Source organism: Lemur catta, chromosome 6 (genome assembly GCF_020740605.2).
Source record: "Lemur catta isolate mLemCat1 chromosome 6, mLemCat1.pri, whole genome shotgun sequence".
NCBI classification, from domain to species: Eukaryota; Metazoa; Chordata; class Mammalia; order Primates; family Lemuridae; genus Lemur; species Lemur catta.
Genome location: NC_059133.1, coordinates 92,788,069 through 92,803,673, shown reverse-complemented (window position 1 = coordinate 92,803,673; position 15,605 = coordinate 92,788,069). Strand labels below are relative to the sequence as shown.

General features: G+C 38.1%; 1 pseudogene; it reads right to left on the bottom strand.

Moving 5' to 3' along the window:
- Positions 1-1,324: 1,324 nt before the first annotated feature.
- Positions 1,325-1,429, bottom strand: LOC123640793 (annotated as a pseudogene).
- Positions 1,430-15,605: the final 14,176 nt, after the last annotated feature.

Below are 15,605 nucleotides of genomic sequence, written 5' to 3'. Positions count from 1 at the left end.
TAAATGGAGTCCTGGCCGAGTCCCCATGGTGGGTCTGATGTGGTCATTTCTTTCAACATTTAGCCTTGTGACTGATACAACAAGTCATTATTACTAAAAGTGTCAGCCCCCTTCAGTTTCCCAGACTGGAAACCCTAGTTCCCAACCCTCTCTCACTCCCATATCACATCAGTTACTAAATTGTAACTAAACGTCTTTTATTCATTGTTTAAAATTATTCATTATGTAACATTTGATACAGACCAAGAATACATTTAACTTAACATGTAACTTATAAAGCACAAAAATGAGATCAATTGTTTTCAACTTCACGAGAATGTTATCAATAAACATTGAAACCCTGCTCCCCTCTGTTTTATCTCCTTGCCATTTTCTCAGAAGTAACCAGTATCCTGCATTTTACAAAATACTTTTATCACACATGTATACTTCCCTAAACAATAGGGTGTTTGTTTTTGAGTTTTCTAAAAATGGCATCATTCTGTTGTGGATTCCTGGGATTTGCTTTTATTCATTTAACTTTATATTTCAAAGAATCTTTCATATTTTAGTGTACAGCTACACTTCACAAATACACCACAAATTATTTGTTCGTCCTTCTGTTGATTCACATTTAGGTTGTTTTCACTTTTGGTTATAGTGAACAAGACATTGCTATGAATATTCTTGCAACTGTCTCCTGGTGCACATGTGCAAGAGATTTTTGGTTAGATGTCAAGGAGTAGAATTGTTGGGTAGAGTATATACCAATTGTTGTGAATGTTTAATTTATTAGGTAATGCTGAATTGTTTCTAGAGTGAGTGTGCCAATTCCTTCCCCATCATCAGTGTGTAAGAATTCCCATTGTTCTATATCACTCCCACATTTAGTACTATTGGACTTCAACTTGTTCTCTAACTTGGAATTGTTAGACTTATTAATTTTTCCATTCTAGTGACTTTAAAATTGTATTTCATTGTGATTTTTAGTTGGCAGTTCTCTGATTAATAAGGAAATTGCACATCCTTTCATGTTTATTTTTTTATTTTATTTTATTTTTTTTGAGACAGAGTCTCGCTTTGTTGCCTGGGCTAGAGTGAGTGGCGCGGCGTCAGCCTAGCTCACAGCAACCTCAAACTCCTGGGCTTAAGCGATCCTACTGCCTCAGCCTCCCGAGTAGCTGGGACTACAGGCATGCGCCGCCATGTCCAGCTAATTTTTTCTATACATATTTTTAGTTGGCCAGATAATTTTTTTCCATTTTTAGTAGAGACGGGGTCTCGCTCTTGCTCAGGCTGGTCTCGAACTCCTGACCTCGAGCGATCCACCTGCCTTGGCCTCCCAGAGTGCTAGAATTATAGGCGTGAGCCACCGCGCCTGGCCCTATGTTTATTAAACTGATAAGAACGGATACTGCACTTGATCTTAGCTAAAGGGCCGAGAAGCGATCTTCCATGTTTATTGATCATTCATATGTCCCCTTCTGTGAATTGCCTACTTTATGTCTATTGTCCACTTTCCATTGGGTTGTCTTTGTATTGCTGATTTTTAGAAAATCTTTATATATTTTGGATGCTAATCTATATGTATTACAAACAAATTTTGCCCATTTGTGGCTTATCTTTTCACTTACTTTCTGGTATTTCTTGATTAACATAAGTTTCATGTAGTTGAATTTCTCACTCTTAAAAAATGATTATTGCTTTTTGTGTATATATCAGAAAGTCCTTGCCTACTTCAAAGTCATAAAATATTATCCTATATATTTATTCTTTAAGTTTTAATGCTTTGACTTTCACATTTAAAACTTTGAGCCAAGTGTGGTGGCTCATGCCTGTAATCACAGCTACTTGGGAGGCTGAGGCATGAGGGTCGCTTGAGCCCAGGAGGTCTAGGCTGCAGAGTGCTGTGATCAGGCCACTGCACTCCAGCCTGGGTGATAGAATGAGACCTTGTCTGTAAAAAATAAACAAAAACTTTAATCCATCCGAAACTGAATTTTGTATGTGATGTGAGGAAAGGATCCATTTCAATATTTTTCCAATGGAGGGTTAATTACTCCAGAACCATTCATTGAATGACATCTTTTTCTAGTGACCTACAGTGCCACTTCTAGCATGTAGCAAGCGTCCTATATATGTGGGTTTGTTTCTGGCTTTGATTTAGTTTCATTTACCTTTTTGTCTATCCCTGCGCCCATACCACACTGCCTTAGTGAGATAACTTTGTCATAGCCGTTGTCTCTTTCAGGGAAAGTATCTTCTCCCACTTTCAGTTTTTTGAAAAAAATTCTTGAGCCTTTGCTCTTTCATATATATTATATAAAGAGTTTATAAAATTTCATGAAAAAGCCTATTGGGATTTTAATTGGGATTGAATTTAATCTATAGATCAATTTGGGGAGACCTAACATCTTTATAGTGATTCTTCTCTTCCATGAAACTTGTATAAATATCTTTCAATATACTTAGATCTTTGTTATTGTTTTAATGTAAAGTTTGGTATATGTGCTGCTGGAGTGAGCACTTAATGTAAGGTTTTATAATTGTTAAATTCATTTCTAGGTACTTACTTGCTATTATAAATTATGTCTTTATTAAATTACATGTTAAAATTGTTTATGAATTATAAAAATGCAATTGATTTTTTTTGTGCAATATTATGTCCAATTGCCAAATTCTCTTACAGATTCGGTAGGTTTAATAAATCTTACAATAGATTCTTTTGGATTTCCTACAATCATAGACAATCATACCATATAGAAACAATGAACTTTTTGTTTCTTCCTCTCCAAACTTAACAACTATTGTATCTATTTTTTTAATCATACTGTCGCATCTAGAACCTCCAGTACAAAACTGAATAGAAAAGTTTATTGTACATGCAATACTTTTAATTTTTCACCAGTAAGGATTACTTTTACTGTAATTTTTTGGCAAAAACAATTTATCAATTTACAGAAGCTTCTATTTTCCTTATTTGGTAAGAATTTTTCTTTTTTTAAAAAAATTGTGAATGTTACATTAAAAAGGATAAGTGTTGATTTTAATTTCCTTTTATTCCCTTCTTATGAATAAAATTTTAATAGATTTTGGGGGTACAAGGTGAATTCTGTTACATGTATATATTGTATAATGGTGAAATTTGGGCTGTTAGCATACCCATCACCCAAATACTGTATGTTATACACCATAGGTAAGTTTTCATATCTCAACCTCTCCCACCCTCCCCCCTTGTGAATCTCCAATGTCCATTATACCACTCTGTGTGTCCTTGTATAGTCACAGTTTAGCTCCCACTTATAAGCGAGAGCCTGCAGCACTTATTTTCCTGTTTCTGAGTTACTTCACTTAGGATAATGACCTCCAGTTACATCCAAGTTGCTGCAAAAGATATTATGTCATTCTTTCTTATCACTGAGTAGTACTCCATGATGTGTGTGTGTGTGTGTGTGTGTGTATGTGTGTGTGTATGCACATATATAGATTTTCTTTATCTGTTCAGTGGTTGATGGGCACTTAGGTTGATTCTGTATCTTTGCGATTGTGAATTGTGCTGTGATAAACATACGGTTGCAGGTATCTTTTTGATATAAAGATTTCTTTTCCTTTGGGTAGATACCCAGAAGTGGCGTTGCAGAATTGAATGGCAGATCTGCTTCTAGTTCTTTGAGAAATCTCCATACTGATCTCCACAGAGGCTGTACTATTTTATATTCCCACAACAATGTATAAGTGTCCCCTTTTCACTATATCTGTCACAACATCTATTGTTTTTTGACTTTTTAGTAATGGCCATTCTAATTGGACTAAGGTGATATTTCATTGTGGTTTTAATTTGCATTTCTCTGATGATTAGTGATATTGAACATTTTTTCATACATTTGTTGGCCATTTCTATATCTTCTTTTGAAAACTGTCCATTGGGCAGGTACAGTGGCTCATGCCTGTAATCCTAGCACTCTGGGAGGCTGATGTGGGAGGATTGCCTGTGCTCAGGAGTTGGAGACCAGCCTGAGCAAGAGTGAAACCATTAGCCCGTTCCCGTGGTGTTCGCCTGTAGTCCCAGCAGCTTGGGAGGCTGAGGCAGGAAGATCCCTTGAGCCCAGAAGTTTGAGGTTGCAGTAAGCTATGACGATGCCACTATGCTCTACCCAGGGTGCCAGAATAAAACTCTGTCTCAAAAAAAAAAAAAAAAGAAAAATGTCTGTTTATGTCATTTGCCAATTTTTAAAAAGGGTTGTTTGCTTTTTTTCTTGCTGAGTTGTTTGAGTTCCTTGTAGATTCTGGATATTAGTCCTTTGTGAGACACAGCTTGCAAATATTTTCTCCTATTCTAGGTTGTCTATTTACTCTTTTGATTATTTCTTTTGCCGTGCAGAATCTTTTTAGTTTAATTAAGTTCCATTTGTCTATTTTTGTTTTTGTTGTATTTGCTTTTGGGGTCTTAGTCATATGAGTTTAATTTCTTTAGAAATCTTCAGATAAATATAGACTATTAGCTAATTATTTCAGTATTATATTAGTCCAAAGTTCAAATGTCATCTTGGGATTTTTGAAATTATATTGAAACTAGCCTTAATGAACAATGTAATTACTATTGATAATCCAAATTCATCAGACACATGTGGCATCTAAAAATTTTACCCAGATTGTGTATTTGGGTAATTTGATATAGCCTACAAAATTTGTAGTAATGACTAAGGTATTATAAAGACACTGATTATTAATAATAAACTTAAATAATAATTAAATCAAATTATTTAAATACCCATGTACACCGATATATACATTACATACTCTTATATACTGACAAAGGTAATAATAACTTACTTTATCACTAAGGCAGGTGTAAGTAATTTAAGAGGCTTCATTTAATTTAGTCTTTTAGAAAGAAAAATCCAAAGTCTTGCATAAGCTGTAATGCCATGTTTGCATTTTATTTTACACTGTGGGAAAAAGAATGTATATAGAATTCTTGTATGTCCAAAATTCACAAATTCATTTACTTATATCTAAGTGAACTTGGATTAAAATTTAATAATTATCATATTTATTTTGTCATTATAACTTCTAGTTTTGGTCTTAGGACAAAAATTTTTACATAAAGTATCTTTCAAAGATTCAGGTATCATATATTTGAGCGGGATTTAGACCCAGAGTTTTTTGTATTTATTTTTATTTTCTCTTTAGCCTTTTTATGATTACTAATCACTATCCTAGTGTCCACTTGTGTCTTTTTGGTACTTTTTCTTATAACACAGCAGGGACCCTGAGGTCATTAAACCAAAGCAAGGTTTCCTTTATGCCCATCCTAAAATTTTTTAAACGAGATAAAGTAGTTTTATTAGAGACTAAGAATATTTAATATTTTATTAATAATTTATTACTTTATATACACCAATTCATATGTATATATTTTATTTTTATTTCTTCATGTCAATGGAGTATTTATTTTTAACCAAAGAATTTATAATTCAAAGTAATCTAGTATTTCACTTGAAAAAGCCTTTCCCAAGTAAGAAATCTCATTTTAAAATTTAGTTTGCCAGGCACAGTGGCTCACGCCTGTAATCCTAGCACTTTGGAGGCCAAGATGGGAGGATCACTTGAGCCCAGGAGTCTGAGACCAGCCTGAGCAACATAGTGAGACCTTGTCTCTACAAAATAAATATAAAGAATTAGCCAGGCATGGTGGCATGGGCCTGTAGTCCCACCTACTCAGTGGGTTAAGGCAGGAGGAACACTTGAGCCCGGGAGTTTGAGGCTGCAGTGAGCTATGATGACACCACTGCATTCCAGCTTGGGCGATAGAGTGATTAAAAGATTTAGTTTTATGAACTATTAGTTCATGGGGGATATTAACATATTTAATATGTTTGGGTCAATTAGAGCGGTGACAATTAAGATTATACTCTCATTTTCTAACTAAGAAAGTTTTTCTTAAAGAACTAGTGTACTTGGCCGGGCGTGGTGGCTCACACTTATAATCCTAGCACTCTGGGAGGCCGAGATGGGCGGATCATTTGAGTTCAGGAGTTCAAGACCCCATCTCTACTAAAAAAAAAATAGAAAGAAAATTAGCTGGACAGCTAAAAATATATATAGAAAAAATTAGCTGGGCATGGTGGCGTATGCCTGTAATCCCAGATACTCGGGAGGCCGAGGCAGAAGGATTGCTTGAGCCCAGGAGTTTGGGGTTGCTGTGAGCTAGGCTGACGCCATGGCACTCCAGCCCAGGCAAGAGAGTGAGATTCTGTCTCAAAAAAAAAAAAAAAAAAAAGGGAGCTAGTGTACTTAAAGCATTCAGAGTTTGGTTTGCTATTTAATTTTTTTTTTTTTTGCTATTTAAATTTTCTTGGGAGATGTATTAGTTATCTCTTGCCTCATAAATGTCACTCCAAAATTTAGTGCTTAAAACAATAACAATAATTATTTCTCACAATTGTGTGGGTTGTCAATCTGGGTGGTTCTGCTGTACTCACCTGAGAATGTTCATGGGCTGCCTGCAGTCATCTGATGGCTCAACTAGGGCTGGAATGTCACACGGTGGTCTCAAAAACACATCTGACTATTGGCTAGGGTGGCTCAATTCTCCTCCAGGTGGAGGAGAATTCTTCAGTAGGCTCTTCTGGGCTTCATCACAGCATGGTGGTTTCAGGGTGTCAAAATGGAAAGAGCAGCAACTGCAAGGCCTCCGAACACCAAGTCTCTGGATCTCGTACAGCCTCATTTCTGACACCTGTTATTGGTCAAAGCAAATTATTTATGTTACAATGTGCTGCCTTTAACCCCTCCTGCATAAAGCCTGGATCTGTTTCTGGCTTTCTACTTGGTTTCATTTATCTTTTTGTCTATCCCATGTGTTTTGCATAACTGAGGCCACCGGGCCCTGTGGGCTGCCCTTCTGGCTGTCACTGGCCTCAGGGGCTTTGTGACAACACTACACCCAAGGCTAAAATGTCTTAGGGTGTTGATGGGGATACTGTAGGTGCTGCAGCGTGGTGAATGCCCCATGTGTGCCTGTATACATTCCTCTGCCCTCCTTAAGTGGCATGAGGTGCACTGAGAATTCACCGTAAGTCCCTTTACCCTAAATCCTTTCACTGTAAGTCTCCAGCTGTCATCTCTTTGCGGTGATCAGTGAGAGACTGCAGGTTCAGTTGAACATGGCATGGGGTGACATTGGCAGGCAGGGGAGGTGAGACTTGGGCTTTGGCTCTGAACAATTTAAGGGCCACAGTGTACTTGACAGGAACTGGCTTCAGTCTGGAGCTGCATGAGTTTAACTCCTGGAAAAAAATTATTTATTTTACAAACTTATAAGCCCAACCCAGAATCAAGGGTGTGAAGAAATAGACTCCATCTCTTAATGGGAAGAGAAGAAATGACACATTGAAAAGAGATGTGGATACAGGGAAGTATGACTTTTTGAGGACCATTATTATGGTGATCAGTTGCAGTAGCCTTTAAGATTGCTTCCAGGATTTATGTAGAATGCTTTACGGTCTTTCTTATGTCAACTAAAATACGAATCCATTGCAATTGAGACACTTTCTGGCCTTCAAATTTAAAGATATTCTAGAGACAGGCAAACTATTCTAGGTCAAAGTTTCCTATAGTGGAAATTGTACAACTGGGTTTTATTCAATCTACCCATTTTTTTTGTTTAGAAATATATGGCCTCTGCAGACACTGCTTCTGAATCAAAGGGCCGGAGTTCCCTTGAGATCCCGAAATCATTTTTGATTCTCTACTCACCATCTTGGACATTCGTATAGGAAAACAAAACTCTCACTTGTTCAAACAATAGATGAAAATTACTAAAGTTTGGATACACTAGACATTACACGGCAGCCTTGTATTACAAAGAAAAGAAAAGAAATAGTTGAATCAGGGGGAAGAAACCCACTTACAACCTCAGGATAAGATGCTTAAACACCTTGTCCTAGGAATTCTACACACTGCATATTATTCTATGGCTAAGGCAATGGTCCCTTGTTTTGAGGAAGGGCTACCATGCAGGGCCACATTTTTTGTTCTTCTCTAAGCTCTACTCTAGATGAATTTTTCTAACAATCAGGGAACTCATTCCGTGATCTCTGTGGAATGGCTTAATCTAAATGTCACAAAGAAAGAAAATTTTTGTCTCAAGTTGCGTTAATAAATCTTTCTAACTTGATAAAAGTTTTAGATAAAGAAACACTTATTCCAGGAGGACAGAGCTTACGTCACTTTTCCTTAGAGTTTGATTACTCAGGCTTTAACAGTTCGAAAAATTCTCATACTGACTCCACTAACCATATCTGGCAGCCTCACTAGGCAGCAAGAAATACCACAGCTACCACTACTGTATATTTGCTGTTCTCTTACTTTTTGATGGTTCTCAAAGCCAAAGTATTCTAAGTTGTTTGGACCATGTTAGAAGCACAAAGTCAGACAGTATTCAACATTCAAACAGAGATGCATAGTAACACTATTTCTTCTGGGCCATATTTAGACTCATTTTGGAGTCATAATCATCTGCCTTTTAATTTTTAGTTTACATGAGATGAATAGTCTTGATCTCTTCATTTGAAAGAAAGAGTCAAAAGTAAAAGAAGAAAACATCATATGTATATATGTTTTAGTAAGCAGAAGTAAAGAACTATAGGAGTCCAAATTAATTTGCAGCTGCCAACCCCGAACCAACAGCAGATGGCGCCAAAGGACTTTGGTAGCAACCAACAGCTTTGCAGCCATCTCCCTTCTTACTTCCTGCTTTCTCCTCTGCCTACCCAGGGTTGCTAAGGGCGTCAGGTATGGAGTGGTGATTAAGAGCATAGACTCAGGGGTTAGACTTCCCAGCTTCACAATACCACATTTGCTAGTTGGGTGGCCTTGGATGGCTGACTTCACTTGATTTTCTTCTTTGTAGAACAGGAATGTTAATAAAACCCCTATCTGCCAGGGTTGTTGTTAAGATTAGATTAATTATTACATATAATCATAAGGAATAATTCTTGGCACTTACTAAGTTTTTAAAGTGTTAGGTGTTACTTGCTGAAACATATTTCCCTCCTTATATTTCAAAACCTCCAATGGTATCTAATCCGATCGCATTGGCACCTCTCCTTCAATCCACACTTAGGCTCCATGGGAAGCTTCCTATGACCAACTGACTGGGAAAAAAATTCAGATCTGATTTCCGATGATTCTGATAATATGCTGGTACCACCTGAAAGTGTATGACCACAGCATATAGAAGCCCTCAAAGGTGATCCTGAAAGGGATTTGAGAAGAAATATCTTTTTTTTTTTTTTTTTTTGAGACAGAGTCTCGCTCTGTTGCCCGGGCTAGAGTGAGTGCCGTGGCGTCAGCCTAGCTCACAGCAACCTCAAACTCCTGGGTTCAAGTGATCCTCCTGCCTCAGCCTCCCAAGTAGTTGGGACTACAGGCATGTGCCACCATGCCCGGCTAATTTTTTCTATATATATTTTTAGTTGTCCAGATAATTTTTATTTTTATTTTTAGTACAGACGGGGTCTCGCTCAGGCTGGTCTCGAACTCCTGACCTTGAGCGATCCACCCGCCTCAGCCTCCCAGAGGGCTTTCTTAATGAACAGAAATTTGAGCAGTGCATTTAGCTGTCCACTTTGCCTGGAAATAGAGAAGACCGGAAATTATGGATCTATACTGATTCATGGGTAGTGGCTAATAGTTTCACTGGATGTTCAGGGACTTGGAAGAAGCAAGATGGGAGGCTTGACAAGTTGGGGAAGAGGTATGTAGATCAATCTTTTGTAAGGGCACAGGTGTGGAGATACTGGTGTCCCATGTGCATACTCATCAAATGTCATCTGTTGTAGAGGTGGTGCTCAAAAATCATCTTGACGAGATGACCTTTCCTGTGAATGCCCACCAGCTGCTTTCCCAAGATACTTCAGTGCTCACTGGAGTCATGAACAAAGTGGCCGTGGTGTCATGAACAGACATTATAAACGGGCTCAGCAATTGGACTTTCCCTCATCAAGGCTGATCTGGAGACATTTTTGCTAAGTACTAAACTTGACACTTGCAGAGCCCAAAGCCTCATTCTCAATATTACATTATGCCTGCTGTGACCAATGAACCACCCAGTAGCATACTGATTATATCAGCTCTATCCCATTGTGGATAAGGATATGATTATTTCCCTCACTGGAATAGACACTTACTCTGGATGTGGATTTGTCTTCCCTGTGCACAATGCTTCTGCTGGTACCGTCATTCTTGGATTTACTGAATTCTTATTCACCATGATGGTGTCCTATGCAATACTGCTTCTGCACTAGGAACTCATTGTATTCATACCCATAGTATTCACCAGTCTTGCCGTGTTTCATTTTATCACCCTGAAATAGTTGGCCTGATAGAATTATGAAGTGGTTTGTTGAAAACTCAATTATAGCATCAGCAGAGTGACAACCCTTTCAGGGTACTTAGGATTCTGTCCTATAAGATGTGGTATCTGATCAGAATCGGTGACCAATATATGGTGGTTTTTCTCCCATAGCCAGAAAGCATAGATCCAGGGACAAAGGACAGGAAGTGGAAGTGCTTTTCTTCATTGTCATCTCTTATCCACACTCAAAATTTGTGCTTCTTGTTCCTGCAACTTTGGAATCTTTGACTTAGAGCTTTTAGTTCTCAAGGGAAGATGACTTCTACCAGAATACCCAATTAGGTTTCCATTGAACTGGAAGTTGAGACCACCACCTGGTCATTTTGAACTCCTCAAAAGGCAATGTGGTGGCAGAATAATGCCTCCTCCCACCACAATGTCCACATTCTAATTCCCAGAACCTGTGAATACGTAACTTTCCATGGCAAAAGGACTTTGCAGGTGTGATTAAGTTAAGGATTTCGAGATGGGGAGATTATCCTGGATTACGTAGGTGGGTCCCGTGTAATCCACAAGTGTCCTTATAAATGAAGAGAGGGATGTGAGAGAGTCACAGAAGGAGATGTGACAACAGAAGCAGAGGTCAGAGTGATGTGATTACTGGCTGGGGGCCGGGAGCCGAGGAATGCAGGTGTCCTCCAGAAGCTGGAAAAGCCAAGGAAACAGAGCCTCCCATGGAGCCTCCGGAAGGAACCAGCCCTGCCAACACCTTGGTTTTAGCCCTGCAAGACCCATTTTGAACTTCTGACCTCTAGAACTGTAAGATGATAAATCTGTGTTATTTTAAGCCACTAAGTTTGTGCTAATCTGTTATATCAGTAGTAAGAAACTATATAGGCAAAGAAGGGGCTTATTGAACAGGCTGAAGTAGTTGATCTTGGCTATCCAGGGGGAGACAGGGTCACAGCTGGACGATGTGGAAAGGAGGAATATGTCTTAAACCAGAGGCTTCGTTTGAGGCACCTCTCAGGACTTCCACAGACTGGCTAAAGATTAATGAAGGACTACAACAGCACAATGCAGCTAAGACCTCTTGGAACTCAGGACAATACAGATTTGGCCTCCCTACCAAATCAAGATGTCAGCCTAGGTGCTGGATGAGGACAAAGAAACCATGAATGTGCAGTGAAAGAGAAGCTAGAAATATCTTTAGTCTTGTGGCAGTTACAGAAATGAGGATGGTAGCAGCCGTATGTATTTTCCTCTTTCATTTGTTATGTAGATATATGTTCACATTAACCACTTTTCCTTCTCTCCTTTCTTCATACTTTTCATATAGAGCAGTGCTGATGGTAGATAGTGAGGAGGAAATTTGACTGTAGTAAAAGAGTCATTAATACCTCCCAGAAATCAATACAGTGACTGATGAGACTCTGTGTTTTGCTTTCTGGGAAGAGAGTGAACATGACTTTATTTGAGGAAGAATAGTTCTGTCATATTAGGTGGAAGCATGGTGTTGTTATTGTTGCAGTTTGGAAGTTTAAATATGTAGAGGAGTGTGTGGATACTGAATTTCTGAAGGGGTGGACTGCATTGGATATTGTCTATTGGTGCTTAACATAATCTCTGACCTTATAAACACTCTTCTGTTCTGCAGAGGCAAGCCTCTAGGAAGCCACATTTCACAGATTCTCATCTTACAAGGTTCTGGTTTAGATTCCAACAGTGAGAGGCACGTATCATATTTGTCAAAGCCATTATTCTCTCCTGCAAGTTATGAGGAGGTGCGTGGCATGTGGCAGTCTGAGAGTTTGCAGTGGTTTGTGAGTGAGCTCCAGGCAGCTGAGATTACTGTTGAGGCCTTCACACCAACTCCTGCATTAGCAATGGACATGTGCAGGGATAAGGTTTTGCTTGTGCTTGTCCACCTATTGCAGACAGCAGTGGGCCCCAAATCCAAAGAGGTTAGCATCGTCTATATTACAGCACTTACTCTGGTCAGACACACTGCCATGTCATGTCCACCTCTTTTGTCATCCTTATAACCTTGTTTAGAAACTCCAAGATCACCACTATTCACTCAAGAATTGGTAATTATTGTCATTCAGAGCATGGGATTTTAATACTAAAGATGTCTGTGAAATAAATTCCTTGAGACCTCAGTATAGCATTTCCTGTATTCTTATGCTTCCCGTTTGAATAACTCTGCTTACGGACCACTGCACTGAACAGGATGGTAACACTAAAGCATGCCTTCCATGAAAACTGCTGAGGAAGCAAACACCAAGTTCTTGACCACTATAGGGAATTAAAAGCATTTCTGTTTTGTAATAAGATGGGGAAATGGTATATCAGGTCATTAAATATGAAATTTCCGATTTCGAGTCAAAAGTGTACTTTATTACATCGCAAACAAGAAGCAGTACAATTAATCAAAGTATGAGATTAAACTATCAACACAGTTTTGTCATCTTAACAGCAGCTTGTTTATGCCCACAGTGAAGAAGCCTGGAGAGCGAGTGGCCATGAAATCACAAAAGGCATTTTCCACAGCTTGTTGAGAACTGAAAATTTTACCTTGCAAGAAATGGTCCAAAGCCTGGAAACAGTGGTAGTCAGCTGGTGCAAGGTCTGGTAAATACAGTGGATGACAGAGAGTTTGAGCTGTAGTTTGAGTAGTGTTGTTTGTGCAAGATGTGGTTGAACGTTGTCTTGCAGGAGGATTGGACTGTCTCTATTGACCAATCTCAGCTGCTTAATCACAAGCATCCTCATCATTTCATCCAAATGGTTGCAGTACACATCCACTGTAATTGATTGACCAGCTTTCATGAAGCTATAGTGGATAATACCAGCACTGGACCACCAAACAGACACCATTAGCTTTTTTTTGATGAATATTTGGTTTTGGACTGTGTTTCAGCACTTCATCTTTATCCAGCCATTATGCTGAACACTTGGAATTGTCAAAAAGCATCCATTTTTCACCATATGTAACAATACGGTGTAGAAATGGTTCACCTTTGTGTCGTGACAGCAAAGAAAGGCAAGCTTCGAGAAGTGATCCATGTTAGTTGCAGCACTATTCCTAACATCCAAGACATGGAAACAACCTAAGTGCCATCAACAGATGACTTGATAAAGGAAATGTGGTTTATATACACAATGGAATACTATTCAGCCTTTAAAAGAAGGAAATTCTGTCATTTAAAACAACGTGGATGAACCTGGAGGAAATGATGCTACGTGAAATAAACCAGGCACAGAGAGACAAGTACCACATGATCTCACCTGTATGTGGCATCTGAAAAAGTCAAACTGACTGATAGAGTGGAAATAGAATGGTGGTTACCAGAGGTGGGGGAGGGAGATGGGGAAAGGGGAGATGTTGGTTTAATGGTACGAAGTTTCAGTTAGATTGAAGGAATAAGTTCTGATGCTCCATTGCACAGCATGGGGACTATAGTTAATAATAATGTACCGTATATTCCAAAATTGCTAAAAGAGTGGATTTTAAATGTTCTCACCACAAAGAAATGATAAATATGTGAGGTGATGAATATGCTAATTAGCCTGATCTGATCATTCCATCATGTATACCTGTATCAAAATATCACATTGTACCCTGTAATATATGCAATTATTATCTGTCAATTAAACAAAATTTTAAAAGTACCAGGCACATAGTAAACATTAAATAAATATGTGCTGAATTTCACTATAAGTTTCTTAAAGTAATTTACAGTTATCATAGAAAATTAAGAACATGTAGAAATTTAGATGTAATTACTGGAAACATTTTTAAATATTTGTTTGAATTTGCAAGTACATTAAACTCTTTGAGGAAAAAAAATTAAGAGAAAAGAAAAAGATCAACACATTTTACTATGAAATAAACTGCTACAAATCCATAAGAAAAAGACTGTTTTTCTAATAGGAAAATGGGCAAGAGACTTGAACAACCGCTTAAAAGAGGATATCAAATTACCTAAAAACTTAAGAAAATATTCTCAACCTCATTAGTAATCAGAGAATCCAAATCATAATGGACACCAATACATACTCATTGAATTGCTAAAAGTACAATTACCCCGGTGCTCAGTATTAGAGATCTGGTGGGAAAATCAGTTTGGAAAACTCGTTGGCATCACTTAACAAAGTTGAAGATGTGCAAACCTCCTGTCTCTACAGCTTCACTTCTAGGCATATACTCAGCAGCAATGTTTTTGTATGTGCATCAAGAGACCTGTAGAGGAATGTTCAGAGGAGCATTTTTTGGGTAATCCCCCAAGGTAGAAACCTCAATGTTCTCGCTAATGGAACTGATAGATAAACTATGGTAAATTCATAAAATAGGATAACACACAGCAATGAAAACGAGACTACAGCCACATGTAGCTACAGGGATAAATCTCAGAAACATACTGCTGAGTAAAAGAATATATACTGTATTATTCCATTTATATAAAACTCAAAAACAGACAAGGATAAACTAAAGTGTTTAGGTGGAAAAGCTATAAAGAAAAGCAAGAAAGCGATTACCACATAAATCAGGATAGTGATTAACTTTTGAAAGAGGGAGAGGGTTGTGAATGGGGAGGGTTTCTGGGAAGCTGACTTTCTATTTTTTAAAAACTTTTTATTTATTTATTTTTATTTATATTTCAGTAGTCTTAGGGGTGCAAGGGGTTTTTGGTTACATGGATGAATCATATAGTGGTGATGTCTGGGTTTTTAGTGTACTCATCACCTGAATAGTGTACATTGCTCCTGATAGTATTTTTTCTTCCCTCCCTCCCACCCTCCCTGATTGTGAGTCTCTAATGTCCACTCTACCACTCTGTATGCCCCTGCATACCCATAGCTTGGCTCTCATTTATAAATGAGAGCATGTAGCATTTGGTTTTCCATTCCTGCGTTACTTCACTTAGGATAATGACTGCCAGTTCCATCCAAGTTGCTGTGAAAGACATTATTTCATACTTTTTTATGGCTGAGTAGTATTCCATGGAGTACATACCGCACATTTTCTTCATCCACTCCTTGGTTGATGGGTGCTTAGGTGGATTTCGTATCTTTGCAATTGTGAATTGTGCTATGACAAACATAACATTTACAGGTGACTTTTTGATATAATGACTTCTTTTCCTTTAGGTAGATACCCAGTAGGGGGACTGATGGATCTAATGGTAGATCTACTTTTAGTTCTTTGAGGAATCTCCATACTGTATTTCATAGAGATTGTACTAATTTACATTCCCAC